The 27,563-nt window shown below is 40.9% G+C and overlaps 1 protein-coding gene across 31 annotated transcripts in view; it reads right to left on the bottom strand.

Annotated features, from left to right (window-relative positions):
* FOXP1 (forkhead box P1) overlaps positions 1 to 27,563 on the bottom strand; it is a 521,641-nt gene that overhangs the window by 268,629 nt on the left and 225,449 nt on the right. For all 31 annotated transcript variants that reach the window (XR_014507549.1, XR_014507550.1, XR_014507551.1 and 28 more), the window contains one exon: positions 27,343 to 27,408. The gene's annotated coding sequence lies outside the window, so the exon portion shown is untranslated. The remainder of the gene's footprint in view (positions 1 to 27,342; positions 27,409 to 27,563) is intronic.

Raw genomic sequence — 27,563 nt, forward strand, 5'->3', positions numbered from 1 at the left:
CTAGGGCACAATGCATAACTTATATCACGTTAATTCCTTCCCCAAAACATGTTTCAGGGGACTCTGACAACCCAGGTGGTTCCTTCCCTCTTCTCCCATCAGCCCCCTCTCAAATGCATTGTCTAGTAACATATTGAGTCAATGCCAAAGCTTAAGCTGGAGAAAACTTCATCATATTTTAAAGCCAGAACACTATATAAAAAAGGGAAACAGAACTGAATTCCCAACCCACAGGTTTAAGACATGCAACTTATTTCCTTGGTAAGTGTGTCAAAAAAGTAGTGGACTCAAAGCAGCTAACCAGTGCACAAACTCTGCCAATAATGGAGAATGTCTAACTATTTATTATATATAAAAAAGTTCTTAGTTCAATGCTGTTCTTTTTTGTTTTGTGAAGAGGACAAAGCTCCACTTGGCACACAGAAGAAACCAAAACCTTTTACCCTCATTACTCGAACCATTTTTGAAGCTTGGGCTCTAGCTGTGAAAATCTAATTAATCAATTAACCAACTGCACCACTCAGCTGACCATATGTTAACTTAATTCCTTTAAAAAATATATTTCACATGAGCAGTTCTCTTTGCTCACCATTTATTATTGATTTATTTCAGTCTGCTGTCTGACCATCTCACAGCATCAAGAAAGGTAAGTGTTTTAAATGAATTGGAAAGCAATATTAGAAAAAGATGAAAAGGTAATACTGTATTTCATACTAAAATATGAAATATAGTTTGCTAAAATGGCCTTTCACCTGATTAGTCACAGCTATTAATTGCCAAGTGGCATACACAACATGTTCAACAATCTACCAGTTCCACACAACTATGGAGAACAAGGTCCATCAATGGAAGAACAATAAATATCCTTATTCCCCAACATCATGGGACTCTTATTATCCACACTAAGTCCCCAGCTATGGTGAGAGATTCACCAATCACTTAGGGTAGAGAATCTAGGATACAAACTAAGAAGAGCCAAGTGGTTTGAACATGATGGCAACTTATTCTACATCTCAAGTTCCCTACTTTTGTATTATTTAAAGAAAAAACAGCAATAAAATACTGCCTTATGGGGTTTTGTGAGAAGCAATAGATAATCATCACCCACTCTACTAATGTTTTCACCAGTGTAAAGGATTCTCCATAGCAAACTCAACTGCAGTGCATTGAAATAATGTCCCCTGATAACACAGATGTGCCACCCATTGCATGAATCTTTGTATCAAAAAAATTCAAACAACCTTGGATCATCAGGTTAAAATTCTCCACACTGTCTCAAGCCTTACTCTTCACCAGCCTGAGTTCCCTAGCTGGACTGAAAATCTGCCTAACACGATGCCATTTGTTTTAAAGGACAGAGCCTTTACATGTACGGCAGGGAGAAATCAGCAGCTCATCACTTGCTATCACTGTATCTCTATGCTGAGATAAATTTCCAACTTTTCTAAGTGTGTTCAAAGCCCTTTCACACTTTCACACCAATTGTGTCAAGGTAAACACCAGAACACACTGTCAGCAACACTAGAAGCATCTCAGAAACAAAGTTCAGAAACAGCTGCAAAAGTTCCATTCCCTCTTAGCTTTACCTCCCTATCTTAGAACAGAAGAGTGTTCACTACCTTATTAAACCTTTAAGCAACTGTCAGGGTGAACATAGCCATAGTTAGCAGCAAACAGGCTAAAGAAAATAAACACATATCAGCACAGAATTGTACAAGCAAACTTCTAGTTTTAGGGACATGAATAGGGTAAGAACAAACCTATCACAGAGCGTCATTCACTCCAGAATACAGGTTTTTTTTAGCATGAAGATATGAAAGATTGTTGTGCTTTTAAGATCTAAGCATTATAAAGAAACTATCCCTTTGAGTGCTGTTTTCTTTTGGCTGCTGTGAACATGTTTGTGATTTGAGAGTGTCCCACACACCAGTTACATTTTTTACTGCACATGGTAATTGGATATGTCATTCAAGTAGTTATTCTCAGGTATCTGTTACCCATATCAAATGAATGTCCCTTGAAATGACTTGCATGAGGTGGTTTCTTCTGTCATCCTGCTCCAGAACTCTATTGAAGAGAAAGTCCGTAATGAAGTTATCTCTCGTTGTGCAAAGTGTTTCCATTCCAACATGCAAGTATTCCATAGGGTAATGGGGAAAGAAATATGTGATGTGCCATGCTACACACCACAGCAGCCATGTTGTGAAAATCTACGTATCTGAATAGCAATGGTATTTGTAAGCAAGCGGAACAAGCAAATACATCCATCAACAATTTGTATTCACAAGTAAAAGTATGCAGGGATATGAAATAAAGTGTTATATTTTCAGCAACACGTCAATGAAGCTATTGCTACCAGTGTTGAAAATCCTCCTTCCTATCTTAACCATTTTTATGGTAGATTCAAATACATGGATTTTTTTCTTCTTCACAGCCGCTTTCAATTTCCCTGCATCTTTCGTTGCTGTACCTTATCAAGGAAGGGTGAAAGAGTATCCAATTTAATATCAGTTTGCAGGACTGGAGATTTCCTTCATATCTTATGCAGCAAGGAAAGCTTCAGGGGAAGGCTTAGGAGTAGGCATCAGGTTTTAAATACCTTGATTGGCTGGAACCTCAGATCCCATCAGGGTTGACTTAGTCCTTCATGTTTCTTTGGCAGATAAACTAACTTTTATCCAGTTTATTTTGCTGGGTACTTTTGAATGAACTCTTAAGAGCTGATGTCTTCCCTATTCTACGTGAGCTTCCTCTGAAAAACTCATTTGGCCTTGCATTGAGTCATGCATTGTGACTCAGGTTCCCCATCTGTAAATGAAAATAATTATTCGTCTACGGGAGAGTGTGACAAATAGAAGTAAACTTCCATAGCGGAGTTGTGAAGTTTGGTTCTCCACATTTGATCTTTGCCAAGTTGTAAATTACAGAAAAGTTAAGTAATATCAGTCGCAACAAACCAATCATCTCCCATCCCGCTCTCCTTCCCTCTCCTAAACAACTGTCATGTTTGGATGCTATATTTAGTAAATGCACACTCCGTGACTGTACTTTTAGTAGCATAGGACACATGCTTTTAGTGAATAAATAGTAGGAAGGAAGAAAAAGTGGAAATGTAGGATAAAAAGAGAAAAGGCTTAATTAAGAAGACTAGCAGAAATTCCCTAAGATAATCACAACATTTTCTAGAAATGTATTCCAGATAGTATCACAAGTTTCTTTTTGTCTCTTAAAAAGGCCAGTTCTTTTCTCCTCTTCCAGATCAGTTAACTGCATTATACAAGAACATATAGAGTTTTGGCTTTCTGTGCTGCTATCATTAACCACTTGATTACCGTGACCACTCCTGCAATCTACATACCGCTATTTGTTACAGCCCTCTCTCAGAGTTGAGTGCCCCAAGCAAAGAGAAATACCTGGCCTAAATGTACAATATTTCCCCTAAAACAACGTCAATATATTTTGAAACTTTCCTCCACCATGGATCTATGGTTTCACAATTAAAGATTATTAAACCTTCATCTAGCATGTAGAAGACAGAGGTGAAGAACTGAGTGCAAAAAGTCAAAGGTAATCAGGAGGTTCCTTCTGCACCCTTGTGCAAATTAATTGAAGCAAAGCATGTTTTCTATCTTACTCATAATCCTGTACTCAAAACAAACACGAAAAGTCAGCTGATCATTATGGTGTCAGAAGCCTGCAGCCAATAGAAGGAATGGTTGCACTTGCCACAATATATTGAGGTTCTATGAAAGAGTGTTATTCCAGAGCTGGAAAAGAGATATCCTGACGGTACTGGGATTTTGCAGCAGGACCTAGCCCCCTGTCACGCATCAAAAGTGGTGAAGAAATTCATGACAGAGCAGAAAATACAGGTACAGTGGTACCTCAGGTTACATACGGTTCAGGTTACATACGCTTCAGGTTACAGACTCCGCTAACCCAGAAATAGTGCTTCAGGTTAAGAACTTTGCTTCAGAATGAGAACAGAAATCGTGCTCCGACGGTGTGGCAGCAGCAGGAGGCCCCATTAGCTAAAGTGGTGCTTCAGGTTAAGAACAGTTTCAGGTTAAATTCGGACCTCCAGAACGAATTAAGTACTTAACCTGAGGTACCACTGTACTTGATTGGCCAGAAGTCACCTCCATGCTGTAGACTGTACAGCTATGGAGACACTCATTCAGGTACTGATTTAAGTGTGGTACAAGGATCCGAAAATCAACAGTGACTGTTCGAAACTCCATGCGAAACAGTGTTCAAATGCTGCTTAAAAATAGTGGTGGTCATATCCATTAAAATGTCAGTTTTGTACAATAAACTACATTGTTTGTTTCATTTAATTTGCACAAGGGTGTAGACCAAAAGGCAGGACAGAAATGTTCAAAAACAGCAGCAAGCATATACAAGTTGCAGTCATCACATGAACTGTAATAGAATTTGCAGTTATGTTGTCCAGCTGCACAAGTTTAATGTATGATCCCAGATGTGGGTTCACATAAAAAATACCGCATTCAAAACAGAAAGTGAAAAGTGGAGGGAAAGTAAAAGCATCATTTTGCCATCACCACCCCTCACCCTGCCCTTCATATTACAGGACAGAACAAGCTGGAACCTGCTCTGGATTAAACAGCCAATGCCACTGCTAGGACAAGACATTCCGAAAGGAATAGGCTTACATGTAAACTTTTACGTTTGCATAGCCCATAACTGGGAAGAGAGATAGATTCTAATAAACAGGCAAGCTGAGATACAGCACACTAAAATATGGCAAACAACAAATCTCTCTACCCAGATCATAAAAAGAATTTTTCTGCAGCATGCATAAGGATTCAAGATTCAACTGTGCATTTCTAATATTGTACTTTGGTCTTCTGCTTTAGCAGGCAAATTGCTTTGTCTTAATCTTTGTTCCAACAGGCCTTCCAAGTAATTATTGTTCTTTCTTTAAAAAGCACAGTCCCCTAATTTAGTACAAGTCCAATATGACATTTGGACTTCACTGTCTCTCAAACAAGAGCATTATTTCTACCAACAGCTCAATGACAAGCAGCTCTTAAGTTCCCAGACCTGCTTCAAAATGCTGTGGTTGGCTTGTTAAACAACTTGTATGTGCTTTGCACATTCTGAGAGTCCACATTAAGTCCTACCCTACATGGGCTAAAATCATCTGGAGAGCCAATGCTAGACGTTCCCTCAGTCAAGGAACTGAGGAATGAAGCAGAAAAGAGAACAGCCTTTACAGCAATTGCTCCAAGCCCATAGAACTGGTTTCCAGCTCAAGTTCCACCACGGCGCTTCTTTTTCATAAACAGTGCAATACTCCCCACCCCACCCCAACCAGAGATACACACTTTATGAACAGGGAGCTTGTACTTCATAATACAGTGGTACCTCGGGTTAAGTACTTAATTCGTTCCGGAGGTCCGTACTTAACCTGAAACTGTTCTTAACCTGACGCACCACTTTAGCTAATGGGGCCTCCTGCTGCCGCCGCGCCACTGGACCACGATTTCTGTTCTCATCCTGAAGCAAAGTTCTTAACCTGAAACACTATTTCTGGGTTAGCGGAGTCTGTAACCTGAAGCGTATGTAACCTGAAGCCTATGTAACCCAAGGTACCACTGTAGTGCAGCTCTACTACTTCCGGCTTTCAATATGCTTTGATGGCTATTGGTTTTACTGTATTTTAACAATTGTTCTAACATTTTTTACTGCTTTAATGCACTTATAAGCCTCCTTATAAGAAAGATGGAGTGCTGAACATGGAGACAGGGAGCTTGAGGTAATTTTTATTTAGAAATCAATTTGACTCAGTATCATAGGTCTCACTTAACTAAAGTGTAAAAAAGAAAACACTTCTCAAGAAGTGTGACCCAAGACATCTGATACCATGAACTCCATCATAAGAGCCTTAAAGTCCAGCAGGCAATTTAAAATTAGGTAGAAGTGAACACAAGTGGAGGGACACAAGTGAAAGCACTGTTAATTATTTGAAGTTAGGGCTGTTATTACCTGTGTCAAAGGAGTTTCCCCATTAGTACACATCTATTTTAGGGGAAATTGAACTTGTTGAATTTCTGCTTGTAAGAAAACACTTCAAAGCACAGACAGAAATGGCAACTTTATTCACCACCCAATTGTTGCTGTTGGCACCAGTCTATTTCATGAGTGCCCCTACGGGTGTGAAGTCAAACTGTAGTGTTAGCATCCCGGGGTGCAAGTCTGGGCAGTGTGTATGGAGGTCCTGGGCTGCCCAGATGACAAGACTCACATCTTGACTTTGCCAGTGTGGGCCAAAGGAAAGCAGAGCAATATGTTTGGCAGGAGCCTGAATGCAGGAGTTGCCAGGAGGAGGAGTAAAAGGCGCCCAAAGATGTCCTGCAAGGCAATGACTACAGGCAACCCCCAATTTGCATCGGGATTGCGTTCCAGGTCATGGTGCATGCTGACAGAGCGAACATAAGCCATGCTGCCCCATTACACCCTCTTCTGGGTCTGAAAAAGGCCTACTGGTGCATGATTGCAAAGTCTTTGAATGCACACATTCTTTGAACACAGACAAACAGGGGTTGCCTGTACGCATCCTTCTTTGGGGTTTACTCCAGAAGCGTTTCTCACAAATGAATATAGTTGCAAGGCAGAGGAGGTTTAGGATCAGAGCTTTCCTTCTCCTAGATGGGCTACCTTCCCAGGCTGACAAACCCCATCTGCCCCTCACTTCCCTCTACAGAATGTACAGAAACCGTGTTCTTGACCATTGAACCCACTATAGGTCTCGTCCACTCAATCTGCCAGAGCCAGTCTTCACATACAAGTCCCTAACTAATTAAGGATTTGAGACCCATTGGCTACCCCCACCTCGTTTAGCCGGCCAAACAAAGCCATTCCCACACCACCCAATAAGCATTTATGAAAATGAACTTAATACTGTGTTTCACGTTCATCTCAGCCCTACTTTTTTCCAAAAGAAGAAAATGTTCAGTATGTTATGAGAACACAATCAATTAAGACTTTATAAGGACAAATCAAGTGCATTTAAAACAAAAACAAAAACAGGTAACCGTGGTTTATGTTGCTTATAAGCATATTTACAAAACCTGATGTGATACAATACACACAAAAATGTCCTATTCCCATGAAATTAATATTTAGCATATACTAGGTTTTTCCACAGCACCTGGCTCTTATTCTGCAATAATATTTCCCTAAACAGTTAAAAAAATATTTATCACAAACAGAACATCACGACAGTGTTTGTATAAATATGCTTGTAGGATAAACAATTGGAAGAAGTAGCTTGCCCTTCACTGCAGCATTTACCTTAGTGGGTTTTATCACAAGCAATATTAGCTCTGAGGCAGGCATACCAACTTTATGCCAAGGGACAACACATGCAAGAACTGTGGGCATGATTCAGCCAAGGTTAAGCATTTGTAAGTTTCATTGATTTCAACTTTGTCTAGATTACAACCCAGGCAATAAGTGTGAAAGATAATATTAATTAGACTGATGCAACGTTGTATACCAGCATCTGTATCGGCAGTGCTGGGTCATCTTGCAACACATAAATTCTGCTCTGAAAGGTATTAAGTCCCACAGGCTCCTACTGTGCTGAACCAGCTTACCCAGGACATAATGACTTAAGAGTCACTGCCTTTTGGGAATATCTCCTGTGATGCTGTGGCCACTATCCCCCTTCCACCCTTAATAGACTTTTCAATCTTTGTATAATATCTAAAATTGGTAACAACATAATGTTGTGTATGCATACCCATGCACATGTGTGCATATGCACCCATCGACATATGCTCAATGCTGAAGCGATTTGGCCTATTAAGCTCCACTGGCATGCGCTAAGTGACCTCAAGGCAGCTTACAAAATTTGCTTCAGACATGTCAAATCAGTAGGAGCAGGAAACAGACTGGTAAGAAAGCTTTACCATTAATAATAGTTGATATCAATACACATCGAAAGAAACCACATTAAGTGCAATGACGTTTACACAGTATTATATCCCCAATGAGCCTATTGGGCCATTTTATGTAAAAGGTGTTACTACCACATCTGTTTTAATTTATTTGCAGAACAGTGCTTAAAGTGTCTTGAACATTGCAAAATTCAAAGACAATATCTGTTTATATATACTTTTGCATGTATTCAAGCGTTAGATTAATACAAGCCTTGCTAGGAAAGATTCACTTGTTCTGTGAGGGGTCAGGGTAACTGATTGCTGCAATGGCAAATCACAGCCTGTGACCAACTGGATACCTTCCTTCCACTTCAAACAGAAACGGAATAAAACACTCTGTGGTATACTCCACTCTTGTTATAGCCACATATCACAATTAATGCTAACTACCACACTAAATGTACAGAGAGCTACAAATACATACAAGGAGGCAAGTCCATCCACAAATATAAACTTTTCTCTTTCTCCAAAAAGAAGATCTGATGCACCTTAAAGAAAAAGGGGTGAGGGATGAATCAGGGGTGTGTGTGGTATTTTAAATAACTGCCATCACTACTGCTATGCAGTTGTGCAGCAGAAATAGAAACTGACAACATATATAAAAATACTGTTGAGTTGTAGACCAGAAATTAGAGTCCAGTATAGGTTTATCATCTTAACTGGAGATCAGAAAACTGGCTCCTAAAGGGAAAGAAAGAACATCAATTCAATTTTTCTTAGAAAACCATTTCCTACCAACTTTGAAAACAAGAATGCCTACAGTGATCTGATTGGTTTCTTTGTGATTGTTTTGGCTCAGCTCCTTCATCCCTCCTCAGTTGGGAGGCTAAATGTTAGCCTAACCACTAGCTTCAGAGGGTTTTCTTCTTATTAACCTTCCACTTTGTGTTTCCAATTTTAGAAAGGAGTAAAACTATCTTTCAGCAAATTTCACCTTCTCTTATTTGCTTCTGAGGTGAGAATTCAAGTTTATTTTCAAATGGACAGAGAAGAGCGGCTTCAAAACTGCAGTATGTGCTTTATATGTTTGGTTTCAGCTTTTTGGGTAATGGGCATTTTGGACTTCCAGTGAGCTCCTGATTTAAGCCTGGAAGAATTTTATTGGAAATACAGTTTTCTTGCAACCTCATGTTGTAATTAACATCCATACTAAAGTGATTTATTAACTTGCAGAGATATAGCATATTTTTATTCCAAAAACCCAGAAACTGAGAAAACTACTCATCCAACATTTTATTTCTGCAATCTGAATCTATCTAGGAAATACTACAAATGACTTATTCACTGGACAGATGGGGTGGGGGAGCAAATTCATCCCTGAAAAGCAAACCTGGAAGAGACATCTTCACTTGCAAGCTCTGCATTTTCATCATTGAGTTAGCTCCAGTCTTGTAGAACCAGCTTTAGATGATGTATGGACAGTGTCATCATATAGCTTAGTCACTAGATGGCACTGTATTTAAGTTATATCTGGGTGGAGTCAGGAGTTTCCTGTTGCTGTTCTGTTCTTAGTTTAAGAGAGAAAATAAAGTTCTAGCTCCCTGACAACTGAGTCCTCTATGGCCAGGTATCTTCAACCTTTTCGGACTCAGTATCAACCCAAGCATGCATATGGGGACCCCTTTCTTAATCTTTTACCAAATATCTGCATGGTGGTAGTGCTCCAGTTGTGTGACCCACCGGTTGCTCTGAGCTTTTAGTGACACTATAAGACTGAGAAATTTCAGCTTAGCTTTCGTACTAAACAATATTTACTAAGACCATTACCAAAGTGCACCATATAACTAAATCAAGCCCTTAAATGTTCTGTTTTGCAAATTTCATGGGCCGCTAGGGATAATTAAAAGGACAATTATACAAAGTTGATTCAGTTTAGAAAATCGAATGGTATTTTCTGCTTTATAGCACACGGTAATCTGGTTTCTCCCTTCCTCCTCCCTATTATTACTATCTTTTGTACTTTTATGGTCATGCAGCACAAACAAACAACAGCAGCTGCACTTTAAAAGGGAATCTGTTATTGCTTTTTTATTATTTGGTTTTGTTTTTGCTTCACCAGTAGCTATTCCTTCCGGTAGATCATACAGAGAAGCGAGTGTGGAGAGAGATTATTATTAAAAAGTAAGGGGATGACATAAAAGCTGCAGCTGCACAAAGTGGTGCTGCTTTGGGTGTTTACAGTGCCGGAATGCTGTTTAGTTTGTCATTGTGTCCAACCACTACTGTAAAGCTAGTAAAGTACATTATTGGTAGCAGCAGCTCATGAAAAATACAGCAGAGAAACTGCTAGTGGCAGAAGCATTTAACTTTCTTGTTAGCCGTCCTCCCCCATGTGGCACTTTAGCACCCGCAAGTTGTTTATTATGTTCCGTGCCAGGCAAAATTGATTAAATGGGGCTCTTAAGAATCAAAGCGTTATAAATTCATGGAAATACAGCAAGCAATAAATTCCATGGAATTAAAAGCTTACTAGTGCTATTAGCATTTCAGAGTGTTTGCATTGTTAATACCAATGTACAAAAAAAAGATACTCCTGTAACACAAATGCAAGCCAATGCAGCACATGCATAAGCAATAACATTTTTACAAAATGCGATCAAAATGCAGAGACTTTTTTCCTCCTCCTTCTGACCTGAAATGCTCATTAATGTTTTAAAGAAAAATCTAAAACAAAAGCAGTGATCTACAAGGAACACAATGATTTATGCCCAGTCATCATCTGGAATATCTTTTATGATTGTTCGAAACAGAGGCAGTGTCCCAGATCACCCCTTTGCTTCAGCATGGGGCAGAGCACTAACTTCTGTTAACAAAGGGTGCAAAGGTATTTCACAGTTTTCTTTCTTTCTCAGCCCCCAATAGGCTGAATTTGGGTCATATTCATATTGAATTGGTACTCAAATAGTCACCATTTTAGCAGTAGAATTTTTACCCCAGGTCATTCTGTCATCATTCCAGTCTAACTACTAAGACATCAGAAAACATACATATATCATCAGCACATTGCTACAGACAAAAAAAATCATACAGTTAATAGATATTATTCTATTAAAGGAAAATGAGCAAAATACCACACTTTACAAATTTTTTTGTACTGATTTTTTAAGAGTTCAGAGTTCTGTTCATGGTGAGAATGGAGTAACAATTAGTAATACAACCGCAACTTTACATAAAGCGGGGAAAACAGTCCATGCCACCCTCATATTAGGTTTGTGTTTTTTTGAGGGGGGTGTAGAGTGGTACCTCAGGTTACATATGCTTCAGGTTACATACTGTCAGAGCTGGCTCCTGGTCCCAGCTCACAAAGGACCAACGCTAGCCGATAGTAAAGTGTCAAAGTCTTTATTGAAGAATAGTTTCCATTTCCAATCCTCAGCGTCCCAGCTCTACGTCTGGAGTTTAGACCGGCGAAGCTCCGTCTGAGTCTCCGCCCCCTGTACACCAGTTTAAGACTCTAATCTTACTCCACCTCTTCCTTCTCTCTCTCTTCCTCTGGGTCCTACTACCCCCCGGGGTCTCCTCCCTCCTGGACTCTTCCGACGCAGACGTTGACCCCTCTGACTCCTCCCCCTCTCTTCGGCGGGCTTTAGGACCTGGCTCCCTACCCAGGCTGCCCACCGTGCCGCCCTCCTGTACATTTGAACTTGGCGCGCGCGCGCGTTTAACTTTCCTGATGACCGTTTCCTCGCTCCCTGACGAGGGTGTGGTCACTCCTGCCTCACGTTCTCCCGCTGCCCGCGCGCCACCTGATCCCGATGCCTGGGACTCCTCCCCCCTACTGCACTCTGGGGGGGACGCTGGTCCTGATTTCCAGCTGCTACTCTCTGAGTCCCCTCTGGCCCCTTCTTCCCGAGGTGTCCCCCTGGGCACTCCCCTTGCCCTGACTATGGGGGCCCCTTTCTGTGAATCCTCCGAGTCACTGGAGAGACTCAGAGACCTCGGATTGCTGTCATCGCTGACATTTCCTTCGGACTCCTCCCCCTCACTCTCCATTTCCTCCCTCTCCTGTGACTCTGCTCCTGAACCCCTGACACATACGCTTCAGGTTACAGACTCCACTAACCCAGAAATAGTGCTTCAGGTTAAGAACTTTGCTTCAGGATGAGAACAGAAATCGGGCTCCGGCAGCGCGGCAGCAGCAGGAGGCCCCATTAGCTAAAGTGGTGCTTCAGGTTAAGAACAGTTTCAGGTTAAGTACGGACCTCTGGAACAAATTAAGTACTTAACCTGAGGTACCACTGTATTAGGCAGTTTCCTCCGTTTAGCTCTCCTAGCTGGGATCTTATGCACACAAAACCACTAGGCTATAGCCCCACAAGGCTTCAGCTCCAAAATTAGAATTATTGAGATACAAAATGTCAAGAAAGAAAGCAACAGTGGCTTGAACTCCCCTCCCCCCCATGCTTCTTTGACTCATTTAATGCAGTGGGAGGGTCCCCCCCCCCCAACATCAGCAGACCACATTTCTGACCCACTTCAAATGAAGCACGGAAATGTGAGGAGAGGAAATACAGCTGTTCTTTTCTGGTGTCTGACTGTCTCTCCAAAAAATGTGGCAAAATCTTACAGATATTCAAATCAACATAGGAAGATATTAATCTTGTAGCCAATGCTCAGATAATGTAAGTACACTCAGGGTTTGTGGCAAAGTTCGTGGTGCTGTATGAGCAGTACAGAAGCAAACAGAAGCAGGAATAATCTAGTTTGCTAATTTTAGTGTGTGTGTGTGTGTGTGCAAAACCTAAAGGTACACTGTCCTTTTTAAGTGAGCATACCTTAGTAGCTGCTGCTGTATATACGTACTAGTATAATATAGAATGTATCCCATCTCCTTGTACATAATTAAACCTTTTTATTTCAAACAGGAGTGTACACACAATTTTTTTTAAAAAAAAGAATCTACATGTGAAAAGGTTTTTGTGGATCATGTGCAGAAAATGGTTTCCCAGTGATGTCTAAACAGAAGCAAGTTCAAATCTATTAGTGTCTGCGACACGCTGGCATCATGTCACCACTAATGCCTCGGACATGCTGGAATCATGTCGCCAGTAATGTATCTAGTTAGACTCTAAGGGAAACCTAATAGAAACCTAATAGAAAACTGTCTGATAAATTCATGAGTTCCAATAGAGAAGCCCTAGAATTTTATCCATTAGAGCTGGACAGTCCACGAGCACTGACCAGATGAGATTCCCCAGTACTTCCAATCTATATAGAAGAGATCAAAATCACTTAGTTTTATAAAAACAGAAGTCCAGCCCATAGAAGACTCACTCAAGAAATGTACAGCATTTCGGATAATCAGACACGCTGACACAGAACAACCAAGAATAAATTTGAGCTCACAGAATATTCCCTGCCACATGACACGGGCTTTCTCTTAATATCTGCAATAGTCCCTCATCACAACTGCAGACAGCTAGAAAGTGTGTATATGAGTATTCCAAATTTTCAGCTGCGAAATTTATTCACAACACATGACAACACAGAAACACACGTACAGCAACAGAGAATCAGAAATATTTTATCATCCACTGAAGCAGGTACAGTGGTACCTCGGGTTAAGAATTTAATTTGTTCTGGAGGTCCGTTCTTAACCTGAAACTGTTCTTAACCTGAGGTACCACTTTAGCTAATGGGGGCTCCCGCTGCTGCCGCGCGATTTCTGTTCTCATCTTGAAGCAAAGTTCTTAACCCGAGGTACTATTTCTGGGTTAGCAGAGTCTGTAACCTGAAGCGTCTGTAACCTGAGGTACCACTATACAGAGTTCTTGCGGATGACAGGAGGCTAGTTTCCCCAAGAAAAGGGTAATTCTCCCAAGATTTCAACAACTTTTCTTGTTCTGAAATCATTCCAAAAAGTGTTTTAAAATCCTGAGGCTATTACAGAATAGGCTGTTGATCTGTCTCCCTCTATGTCACAAACCCAGTTTGGATATCAACACTGAACCATAGTTTAGCAACATTTAAAGAAATGGGCTCAAACCTGAGGCCCATGCATACCAACCTTGCTTCCCCTCCTCTGACAAGCTGCAAGATTAAAAGCATCCAATTCCTGTTTTAGACAAATTCCAGTTGGGGTATTACACCCAAAAAGTGACAAACCATGGTTAGTTTAAACTACAGTTTGTTAATGTTTCAACAAACCATAGTTTAGACCAGGTTTCCCCAACCTGGTGCCTTTCATATGTTGCTGGGCTACAACTCCCATTATCCTTGATCACTGACTACATATGGGAGTTCTATTAACTCTTTAAGGCCAGAGAGAGACCAGAAGCAACCCATATGTAGGGCAGATTCAGTTTACAATTCAGGTGTCCATGCAGAACCACTAGTCACCCCAGATAAGGGAGTGGGCGTCAGATTTAAAGGTTAGGACAAGGGAGTCATGTTCCTAGAAACATAGATAGGTCATACAAAAACAAACAAACAAAAATGCCTCTAGGGTGATTCATATCAGGAAACTCACTAGAATAATAAAGTAATTTTGCAGATCTCATAACAATTACATAAAAGTGAAAAAAGCAAAGTGACATATAGTGAGTAAGAGAGCAGGAGAGCAAATATTTTAAAAGGAAAAAATGAGGATTTTTTTTTTTTAATATCACAGTAGTCTCGAAAACGACCTAAGGCTATTTCATATGTAACATTTTTTCCTACATGGGTGTAGGAAAATGCATGCACATTCTCATGCAGAAGGTATTTATTTTGCCACTCTGCTTGTGTAGGAGCTGGTATACACTGCAGCTTTCAAACATGGGCATGTGTGCAGAACTTCCATATTGAAGGTTTACACAGGTGTGCGCACCCACGATGGGGAAAAATATATGGGAACAAACTCTCAACTGCTTTAATAATATGTTTCAACTTGTGTTTCAAGATATGGCCACCCCAGAGCAGAAGACACATTGATCATCATAAAATATACCATCAGATGTGACTCACTCAAATAAAGCGCTTCCACGCAGAAACCAAAAGAGCTAAAAAACCAGTCACTTAAAATTTAGACATGGGACTAGAGGATCAGTGGCTTATGAGTGATCTATAGAACAAGACTGAAAAAGAAAGGGAAATGTTCTGAATCATACAGCTGAGCCAAAAATAGGGTTGCCATATTTCAAAAAGTAAAAATTCCTGACACCCACAAAGTTGTACAGCTTTTTTTAGGAAGACCCCAAAAATTGTTGAGCTTTTGTGGGGAAACCTCCGCCCAAAATAGTGCTTTAAAGTTTTTTAAGCTGTTTTGCGTTGCCGTACACCTGTGTTTTCCCAGACATTTTGCCGTTTCAGCACAATTCCCCCAACACCATTTTTGCACCCCAAAACCAGGACACGTCAGGAATTTTCCACAGTAATAATAATAATAATAATAATAATAATAATAATAATTTTTATTTATATCCCGCCCTCCCCAGCCGAAGCCGGGCTCAGGGCGGCTAACAACAATAAAACAGTACAAACAACACTCTAAAATCATTCATTATAAAATTAATTAATTCAAGCCACTGGCAACCATTGGGCCAGAGCTCTGCGAAGATTGCCGATGGAGGGAGTCAGGCTGTGCCCTGGCCAAAGGCCTGGTGGAACAGTTCTGTCTTGCAGGCCCTGCGGAAAGATGTCAAGTCCCGCAGGGCCCTGGTCTCTTGTGACAGAGTGTTCCACCAGATCGCAGCCACGGCCAAAAAAGCCTTGGCTCTAGTTGAGGCCAGCCTAGTAGCTGAACATCCCAGGACCAACTGCAAACCACTCAAAGCACAGATGCTAAAACTGTCCTCTCTCATTAAAAATTAGCTAAAAAGTGTCTACTGACATGGCAGCACCTCTATGAGAAGAATATGTCCAATGAAGAACAATCCAAGGCAAATGTCACTTAACATGTTTGGTTGCAGTACACCGGAACAAATTATTGTATTTGTTTCATCAGATAACAGGAATACCTTCTGGTTACGTGGTGGGTATCAGCAATGGAGTAATATTATTATTTTTTCCTTCTTTCAAAGTATCACTACTTATGCTTTACATGGGATATACATTCACTTCAGTTTTAATAGCGCAACCCCATTATGCCTTAAGTATCACAGGAGACCTTATAGAGGTAGTCAAATAAGATGGTTGCACTCAAGTAATAATAAGCACAAAACCTGGAGTGTAGGACTCGAACCAGTGACTTCAAGTTACAAGAAAGGAGATTCCAACTAAACATTCAGAAAAACGTTCTGACAGTAAGAGCTGTTCAACAGTGGAATAGACTCCCAGGAGAGGTGGTGGACTCTCCCTCCTTGGAGGTTTTGAAGCAGAGGTTGGATGGCCATCTGTCATGGATGCTTTAGCTGAGATTTCTGCATTGAGGGGGTTGGAATAGATGACCCTTGGGGTCCCTTCCAACTCTGAGATTCTATGATTCTATGAAATCAACTGTCAAGACATGACTGCAGAACAAGCAATCACACCAGATGGTAAACCAACAGCCAGTCACTTCCTTTCTGTGTTGCACTTAAGCACTGATAATCCGAGGACTTTTTGTACCTTCTACCACAAAGCTGATTATACAAAAGCAATTATTTTTGTTGTTGTTTAGTTGTGTCCGACTCTTCGTGACCCCATGGACCAGACAGAGCACGCCAGGCACTCCTGTCTTCCACTGCCTCCCGAAGTTTGGTCAGGCTCATGTTTGTAGCTTCGAGAACACTGTCCAACCATTATTTTATACAAAATCGATTTAAGTAGCCCCACAACCCCACAACCATGCACCTGGCAGCCAGTAGCAACAGGGCTTCAGAAGTGAAACAATTTTTGTCTGTTCAACTAATATATGATTAAGTAAAAGACCTCAAACACATATGGTTGCTTCACTGGGAATTTAGAGAATTTCCATTACAGGTACTAAGGGTGTGGCAGTCTCTCTCGCTTGTACTAGATAGCCAAAATCCCTCATTTTAGGGAGCAATTATTACAGCCTGCCACCAAAAGTAGCTAAATGGTGAGTTCAGTTTACATTAATTTCATGGCCCCAGTCAAGGACAAATCTTAATTCATTTGTTTTGATATCTCACCCAAATTAGATGTCTGCCATCCCTGGTGATAGATCCTTAAGCATACTATTACATAAGGCACACTGAAAACCCAAATTGTTGATTCTCTTTTAGGAATACTAAGGAAATGCTAGAAAGCAAGTGTTAATTAGGAGGAATTCATACGCTACATATTAAATAATTGTGCAATCGTAAAACTCCCAGGTGCCTCAGCAATGGAATCCAGTACAGTATAAAATTGTTAGAATAAACAACTAGGGAACACAGGATGTCAGCTGTGAAACATGTTAGCTATACCTAAAAGGTTAATCAATCTGGCAACCTCACTTTTATTTGATGGAAAGCAGACCTGTGCTGGTTTTAGCCTGTAAGAATATACCAGCACCTAATGCTTTTCCGTCCACTGTGCCTTTCAATTCCTTTGTTTTGGGCAGGCAGTACACTGAAATGTTCAAGTAGTAGGATTGCTGTAAACTTTTTTTTATTCCCTGTATACAAGAGAAGGGAAGAAAAACAGAACTAAAAAAGGTACTAAGGATAGCCAGGCACTGACAGTACCCTAGAGCCACAACTGGCCAATGCTGCATCATTCCCATGTATTTTTGCATATCCACTAGAAATACACAGCAGTGGATACAGTGGCACCTCGGGTTACATATGCTTCAGGTTACAGACTCCGCTAACCCAGAAATAGTGCTTCAGGTTAATAACTTTGCTTCAGGATAAGAACAGAAATCATGCCCCGGCGGCGCAGCAGCAGCAGCAGGAGGCCCCATTAGCTAAAGTGGTGCTTCAGGTTAAGAACAGATTCAGGTTAAGTACGGACCTCCGGAACGAATTAAGTACTTAACCTGAGGTACCACTGTACAGATAAACTGCCTTTTAGTTGAATGTTACTGTAACATATTTTATGTATGTGATGTTTCTCCCTCCTTCATTTGTGTAGGAGGGTACATAACACCTGATTGACTCATATCAAAAGAACCCAGCTCCCAAATCAGTTGACTTCATTTTTTCTAGAATTATTATTATTTTATTTATTCAATTTATATACTGCCATTTATCCAAAGATCCCAGAGTGGTGTACAACATTAAGGACATACTTTACGCAGCATAATAATAAAAACATACTATAGGGCATACTAATAGACAGCATCATCATCATCATAAGAACAACAACAGTACCCCATAAGCCATAGATTATTTAATGGGTGAAGGCCTGGGTTCATTTTATTTTTGCAATTCAAGTGTCATCCAAATAAGATACTACATAACATAGTACACCACTTTCTTTCCTCTCCTTACTTATAAGCCTGTAACATGGTACAGTCAGTTCCCTAGCGACTGACAGCTGCACCAGTACATCAATCCCAATTGTAGCTGCTACACCATGGTTGAAACAACGTCTATATCACAGGATCGGAAAAAGAGGCCTGCGTTATACATACCCAAGCCTATGAATTCCTAGGTCAGCATATTTATCCATTTGAAATGATTTATCTTGCATCCTATACATTCTGCAGATACTTAGGTTCATTAATGTCAACAGGTCTACTCTGAGTAGGACTAGCACTGGATATGACCTTCTGGCACCAGACGGCCAAAGTTAAATGTATCTACAGCCTCACCCCACTTGTGCACAATGAGTATGCACGTACCATTTTCAGCACCAAAACAGGGCGAGGCAGAGGCGGAATGGGGTGGAACAGGGCTGGGCTGGGGTGGAACAGAACGGATGGGGCTTAAACACATCTCGCTGATGCATGTGGCGCTCAATAATGGAACCCCCACATAAGTGAGAATTCCCCTGTAGTTCAAAGGAAGACTAATTCAGCCTCAGAGCTGACCCTCATTCTGGATTATCCATAAAACCTTCCCCATTTTGAATAGACCAGCTTCAGGTTCCTCAAATGCATCAATGATCATAATTTTCCTCTGGATTATCCACACCAGAGATTATACAGAATGTGTATTTTGGATCAGAAGAAAATAATGCATCCCGTGTTTTTCCAAGGTTTAATCAGCTTTTCATGTACACCATGGTGATGATCAATCATCTTTTAGAATGTTGCTAACAGCTTTGATCTTCTGAGACAATTCGAAACAACACTGAGCCTGTCAGTGTACAGATTTTAGTTTGACATAGCATCTGAAAAATTGCAGGAGGCCTAAGGATCAAAGTAGGCATATGCCAACCACCAAGCTATTGTGCTTGTTGTGTCGCACAGTTAATAATAAAGATTTTAACTGGGGTGATGGCTCACCATAAAGAGTATAGTACTCACACCAACTGATGTTTAAGTTTTGTTTATGTTCTATTCAAACATCTAACATCAATTAACCACAGGAAAGACTACACTATGGCAGAAAGCAAATTATTTACTTCCTTTAATTGAGCTTTAAGGGTAGCCATTTCTGCCACAATACTTAAGTCCCTAGCTTCAATACAGGAGTGGTACCTTCCTATCACTATTTGTGACCTTGCTTCCTGCTCAGAAGGACACAACAAACTACCAAAGGCCAAGCAAAATATAGTTCCCCATTCAGATCCTGGCATTTCATTGATAACAAAAGGAGCTCATGTCATGAATGAACAAGCTCAGTGATTGGAGGCCAAATTACAACCCCAACCATGCAATGCAAAAGCCATCTACAAGTACATCACTAAGGCAGTAAGAAGCCAGTTGGCCATCATATAGTTTCTAAGCCTGGAAGGCAGAGGTCTCCTGCACTGGAAGATGATACACATGCCAAACCTTTTCTTCCTATGGAAACTCTTATTCATAATAATAATCATAATCATAATCATAATAAATATTCAAGACCAGAAACTAGTTTGGTGGACCATGTTCTCTACATGTGTTGTAGAAGGATAATCACACACCAACACACCCTCATCATTTGCTGCCAAGGAGTGTGGTGGAGTCTCCTTCTTTGGAGGTCTTTAAGCAGAGGCTTGACAACCACATGTCAGGAGTGCTCTGATGGTGTTTCCTGCTTGGCAGGGGGTTGGACTCGATGGCCCTTGTGGTCTCTTCCAACTCTATGATTCTATGATTCATCAAACATGACTCAAAGAGTAACTTTTACAGTTGAGAAAATATTATCTGAAGAACAGGAGAAAAGTCTAAAATTATAGCCCTTGTGTTCCCATGACACCACACCTGAGCCAATATAATATACACAGACATATTCTGTATTTAATGTTCAGAAAGGTTAAGGAAGGCATGAAAAAATTAAATGGGCCAAAAGTAAACAAAAGAAACATGCTCTCCTGAGATGATTAACTAGAGCAGATAATAGCCTATAGAGAACTCCTCTGGCAAATCTTTGAAGTCTTCGATACAGCATTCTAGTGGCTCATATTAATGAGATTTGTTCAAATAGTTTTTAAATTAATCCAAAATGTCCTAATCTAATTTATAAATCTTCCTGACCCAATTGCTTTATAAAAAGTCACAGTTTCATCCATCTATTCTCCACAGTAGTCTTCCAGTTCAGTGATATAAATTGTTTTACATTTTCTGTCTCTTGTGATAAGAACATACACAGTCCTTTTGGCAGAAAGAGGACAACTGTCCACCCACAGTGTACAGCTGTAACGCCATGTATGTCTTTACCCATTAGGGGGGGACCCAATTAATAATTTCCTATTGTCTTTTAAACAAGGACCTCAAAACAATCTGTTATAGTTACTTTCACAACACCCTAGTGATGCAACAGGAGTTAACAATGCCCATTTTAAAGAGAGCTGTGCGACTCTACAAAGCTGGCAAATAACATCAACAAGGTCACATAGAACGAAAAGTATCACTATTCAGCATAGCATGAAGGAACTCCAAATCTAATCTTCCTCAGGTAACACTTTGTTATATCTGATAGAGCCAAACTATACCATGTTGATTCCAACACACATCGTGTTTCATTCAGTTAATGGGTAGGATTTGCAGATCTCAAGGCATACTGCCAAGGTGCTTACGCGAGTTTCATTTGCTTTCACTTTAATTTCTTTGCTTGACTATGTGTTTTAAAACAATGTATCTTTCCATAAATCACAAAACTGTTCCTGACCCAAGACAGAAAGCAAGATATAACAACCAAGTGAGAGAGGCTTAGTTTACTGTGAGTGACAACAATTGCAGTGGCAGACTCCTGAATTTTGCCTCAAATTTAGTCCCATACAAGTCTCTAAACTGTGTTGGTCCAAGATTCTGTGATGTCTGAAAATATGAAATAGTCAACTGTACTGACCCAAAGCTGCTATGGAATGTCTGGACATTTTCTAAAAACCTACCTTTACACAAAAAACAGTTTGTCTACCCCTCAACAGATTCATAACAACTGAGATTCTTCTTTGCTATTTATTTTTAGCCTTCTGTTCGTGAGAACATGCTAGAAAGTGTGTGTTCCTGTTGCAAATGACACAAACAAGTCCTTGGCAATTGGTTCTATTTCTCCCCCCCCCCCGCCATTATTTCTTATTTCTGTATTTATAATGTATTTTGTAGTTTTATCATTTATTTTTATGCTGTGAACCATCCTGAGATCTACCGATGAACGGTTGTATACAATTTTTAAAAATAAAACTAAAATAGGCAAACTCGGCCCTCCAGATGTTTTTGGGACTACAATTCCCATCATCCCTGACCACTGGTCCTGTTAGCTAGGGATGATGGGAGTTGTAGTCACAAAACATCTGGAGGGCCGAGTTTGCCTATGCCTGCATTAGTGTGCCGGCTGCAGCATGTAGGTGTCTTGCGTGAACGCTCCCTGCACTCCTCTTGGGGCTGAAAAGGGATTAGTTTAACCTCTGGTTTGCTAGTAAAACTGAAATATTGTGTCGTGAAATGATACATGCCTAAAAAGTGAGTTACCAACATAAAAAGTTTGGAAAACTCTGGTGTAGCGTTCTCGTTGCTTTGCCTCAAAAAAGATATTGCAAAGCTAGAGAAGGTTCTGAAAAGGTCCACAAAAATTCCCAAAGGGATAGAGAAACTCCGCTAGGAGGAAAACTGCAATGTTTGGGACTTCATAGGTTAGAGAGCAGGTGAGTTAAGAGGTGATACGATATAGAAGTTTGTGAAATTATGCATGGGATGCAGAAAGCGGCCAGAAAAGTTTCTCTCTCTTTTGTAACACTAGAAACTCACGGATATGTAACGAAGCTGAATGACTGAGGATTCAGAACAGACAAAAAATGTCCTTCTTCACACAGCACAGATTTAAACTATGGAATTTGCTCTCACAAGAGGCACTGCTGTTACACTCAGGTCCTGCTTGTAGATTTTCCATGGGATTCTGGTCGGCCAATGTGAGAGCAGAATACTGGACTTGATGGGCCAATGGCCCCATATATCAGTACTGTTCTTCTGTTGGATACCTTTTGTTATCAATAATGTATAACTTTACGTACATATAGAATTTCCTCTTCTGTTTTCAGGATACAAATAACCAGTAACATTCAAATGAATTTGTTTGGCTAAATTAAAATGTCTTTTATGTATTTAAACAAATGTATGCGGCTAAGAAGCTAACATCATTATTAAGCATGTACTTCTGTGTATGTCTTTATCTAGAAGTCCGATATTTTAATTTAGAGTCTTATTTTGAAGGAAGGTGGTTTTGTATACAGCAACTTAATTATACGTTATGATTTACAGTGCAAAGTGAAGGAGAATGTATAGATCTGAAATTTATGGGCACGATCCAGCAAATATTAAATTGTTTGAAAAATATCAGTAGAAGAATTAAGCATATGCTTAGCTCTCTCCAAATGAAATCAGTAAAACTCAAAAGTGTATAATTCTGTCTACATTTGTTTGTTGTTGTTTAGTCGTGTCCGACTCTTCGAGACCCCATGGACCAGAGCACGCAAGGCACTCCAGTCTTCTACTGCCTCCCGCATTTTGGTCAAACTCCTGTTAGTAGCATTGAGAACACTGTCGAACCATCTCGTCCCCTTCTCCTTGTGCCCTCAATCTTTCCCAACATTAGGGTCTTTTCCAGGGAGTCTTCTCTTCTCAGGAGGTGGCCCAAGTATCTGCTCCAACCACCGCACAATTGAGCTCATTTCACACGCTAGCAAGGTTATGCTTAAAAGTCTACAAGGCAGGCTTAAGCAGTATGTGGACTGAGAACTCCCAGAAGTGCAAACTGGATTTCAAAGGAGCAGAGGAACCAGAGATCAAATTGCAAACATGCGCTGGATTATGGAGAAAGCTAGAGAGTTCCAGAAAAACATCTACTTCTGTCTACATATATGTCAGGGGTTCAGGAGCAGAGGCACAGGGAAGGGAGGAAATGGAGAGCGAGGGGGAGGAGTCCGAAGGAAATGTCAGCGATGACAACGGTCCAAGGTCTCTGAGTCTTTCCAGTGAATCGGATGATTCACAGAAAGGGGCTCCCATGGTCAGGGGAAGGGGGGTGCCCAGGGGGACACCCCAGGAAGAAGGGGCCAGAGGGGACTCAGAGAGCAGCAGTTGGAAATCCGGACCAGCGTCCACACCAGAGTGCAGTAGGGGGGAGGAGTCCCAGGCATCGGGATCAGGCGGCGCGCTGCCAGCGGGAGAACATGAGGGAGGATTGACCACGCCTCCGTCGGGGAGCGAGGAAACGGTCGAGAGGAAGGTTGAAGGCTGCGCGCACGCGCCAAGTTCAAATGTACAGGAGGGCGGCACAGTTGGCAGCCCGGATAGGGAGCCAGGTCCTAAAGCCCGCCGAAGAGAGAGGGAGGAGTCAGGGGGGTCAACGTCTGCGTCGGAAGAGTCCAGGAAGGAAGGAACCCCGGGGGGTAGCAGGACCCAGAGGAGAAAGGAGAGACGGAAGAGGTGGAGTAAGGCTAGAGTCTTAAACTGGTGTACAGGGGGCGGAGATTCAGATGGAGCTTCGCCGGTCTAGACCCTAGACGTAGAGCTGGGGCGCTGAGGCTTGGAAATGGAAACTATACTTCAATAAAGACTTTGATACATTACTACCGGCTAGCGTTGGTCCTCTGTGAGCTGGGACCAGGAGCCAGCTCTGACAATATATTTGACCACAATTTAAGTTTCTGCTTAACATTGTCATTGTTGAGTATATTGAATTGTACGGTAGCACCTTATGCTGCAGTTTCTGCCCTGTGCTACGAGTGGGATAAAATATATCAAATAAACAGAGATTTCCACTCCCCTTGAAATAATCTTCAAAATTTATAGCAAGATTGAAAGAAAAATGTTGTTTCAGTAATATTCCCTTCTTTTTATATAGGTTTAAGGACTACAAAAATATCCCTGTAGGATTTAAAAGCACAACCTTGCTGATGCAAAGGAACAGTTTGATCACTAATACACAAAACAGGATTCACCTGAAATTAAGCAATCAAAGCAATTGAGCTTGATCTCAATCAACCAAACCCTTAACCTTTCTTATTTCAATGGCACTACTCCAATTAGCGCTCCATCACCATTTCCATTATAGACACCCACTCCTATGGGTTTTATTGTCTTGGTGATTTCCATTCTCAACAGGATGAAAGTGGGCCTGTAAGTTTCCAGCCAAAATGTAAATTACTGTATAGCACATACGCCTGTTTTGTTCATTTCCTACCAAAAAGGAGAAGGGGCAATGTTCTGTATGAAATCATGATGGAAAATAGTACTGACAGGAGTACAGGTAAGCAGGAAAAACATGTGTCTGTGGTAGCTAACCAGCCAGTATATGTGGTATACTGAGTACCTTCTCCCAGTTAATAGCTTCAGTACCTGCTCTCTTATATAAGGCAAGTCAACATGGCAAATTCTCCTGTACTCAAGTTTGTTGCCATAGTGCAAAACTGAGAGTGTGAGAACCAGCCATCTCAAGAAAACATCACTCCTTATCTTTTGTGGCTGCCAGTGTACATCTCATTATTATCTGCACATGCCAGTTATGTACCTGAGTTTATGTGTTCATGCACACTTTTAGCACAGTTCCTGACTATGCAAAGGAAATCCTTGCATGTTAGGAATAGAGTCTGCCGCCATGACCTATCTTCCTACATTCACAGTATAGGGTGGTGTCACAAAGCTTGCTTGTATTTCAGGCCTCAGCTGAAGGCATACCATTGCCATGACTTTGCCTAAAACAAATTCTTCTTGACACTGTCTCTGTTTTTTCCGTATCAGGAGAAATACTAATTCCACACCCCTGTATGCCTAGGTCCTGCTTTGGAAGCGACTGCAGCTGTCTCTTCCTTAGTCTTACTTCTCTGTATATTGCTCTGCGGACCTTCGCTCAATATGGAAGGGGACACTACCATAGCTGTACAAAATTAATAAATAAATAAAAACACTGAAATGATCCCATAATCAGAAAATGCAATGTATGATAGAAAATGTTGAAACTTTGTGAGTTATGGCCCAATAAAGTAATTTCCACCCACTCAGAATGACTGTAAAAGCTATATTTTCACTTTACAATTACAGCTAAATTTGAGTATTTCCATAGATGAAGCTGTTGTTACCAACAGTTAATATTGCATAATAGTCAGTTGTAACTCCTGATGTCCTGATGAACTGTTTAATAATTATTACAGAGGTACCTTGGTTTAAGAACAGCCCTGTTTACGAACTATTCGGTTTAAGAACTCCGCAAAACTGGAAGTAGTGTCCCGATTTGCGAACTTTACCTAGGTCTAAGAACGGAATCCGAATGGTGGAAGGGCACTGGTGGTGGAAGGCCTCATTAGGGAAAGTGTGCCTCGGTTTAAGAACGGTTTCAGCTTAAGAACGGACTTCCGGAACGGATTAAGTTCATAATCAGAGGTACCACTGTATTCAGATTATTCAAGAATAATTTTAAAACTGTAAATAAAATAACTGTCCTGCATGTAAACACATAATGATACTGAGAGACCAAAGACTGACTTTATATAATGGAGCATTCACTACTTACAACTACACGACTGATGCTTGTTGCTATGGCACTTAACTATTAATTTCTGAGAGAAAGTGAATATAAAACAGCCAGATGAACATCAGCCAGATAACATAGATTCATCTCCAAATACTGGCAGACATTACTGCCTGTCTTAATTGTAATTTGCCCCTATAAGGATAGAGGGAACTGACTCATTTCGAGTCAGAAACAATGAAGGGCAGCTAATACACTGAATTATTTTATTTTTTTTAAAAACATTTTGGTGGTAAGTCTCCTTGAAATCAATGCAAATGTTCAGATGTAAAACATAAGTTGGTGTACTTGAGCCATAGGCTTGCCAACTGCCTCCTCCCTTCTCCTTTTCCTGCACAGCTAGGTGGAGCTGTTCAGAAGCTTCTATTCATTTTTGATGAACCATGGTTTCAAGGTTTGCAAGTTTCAAACAGACCATAATTAATAACCCTAGTTTTTCAACTCAGACAAAAAGGGTGAAGCAAAAACTCTGAACGCTCAGCTGCACGGGAGGAGGAAGAGGGCTGATCATAAAACCTCATGGCATCCAAAAGTGGCCAATGAGTCTGAACTGCGTAAGTATTTTTTATACCGGTTACACCAGGGGTCGGCAACGTTTTTTGAGGCCAGTCTGGTGCACTCCCCAGCTGACCTCTCGGTGGGCCGGACTGTGAGCACCTGGGCATGCGCTCAAGCTATTTCCAGCACACTTCCGGGATGGAGGAGCGCCCATGCGCGTGGGCACATGCTATTTCTGGCGCTCTTCCGACTTGGAGGTCGGTCCCCACGGTGAGGGGGGGGGGGAAATGGTGCTGCGAAAAAAAGAGCACAGAATCCCAACGCCGATCCACAGAACGGCCATGGGCCAGTTCCAGTAAGCTCATAGGCTGGAAACGGCCCATGGGCCTTAGGTTGCCAACCTCTGGGTCACACCGAAACACATTCCAGCGTGTACTGATACAGCTACACAAAGCATACCCAAAATCTGCTATAACCACCAGCCGCAAAATAACTTTAGGATAGGAAATACAAAGCTAGCAAAGAAGTTTGAAATATACTATTTGTTAAATACAACATAAAGCTGAGGCTGCAATTCATTTATGAGAAAAATGCCTTGAGAAAAATTCTGCAATCCTAAATACTTTTTTTTATAGGTAGGAAGTTCCATTGAGCACAGTACTTCTGGGTAAACATGCATAGGATTTCACTCTCCAAGAACTATGATTTAGCCACAGCTCCCAGAATAATCCACTACTTTTGTTTACAGTTCTGATACTTCCAGACTTGTGTTCTCACTGGGTTCCAACAGGATTCTGAGGCGTTTCGCAGTGCCATGTGACACATCCACAGGAAAACAGGCAGTAAGGCAAGATACTGAACCCATGCATTTGCTTCACTCCACATGGAAATCAAGCGCAAACATGTAATTTATTTACCTTTTAAGTGGCTTCGGCCAAGCAATCTTCAGCTACAGCCAACCAAAAAAGGTCAATCTTCTTACCCTGGAAACAAAATGGATACAACAGTATGACTGACCAGGGCTAGCGACAATATGAGAGATATTTTCACAGAGATATTATCAAGGGCAACTGTAAATAAAACAACAAATGAATCCAATTGCATTTAATGGTGAATGACTTTCAGAGCAAGGTAATAA

The sequence above is a fragment of the Podarcis tiliguerta genome, assembly GCF_965153285.1.
Source record: "Podarcis tiliguerta genome assembly, chromosome: 2".
In the NCBI taxonomy this organism is placed as follows: Eukaryota; Metazoa; Chordata; class Lepidosauria; order Squamata; family Lacertidae; genus Podarcis; species Podarcis tiliguerta.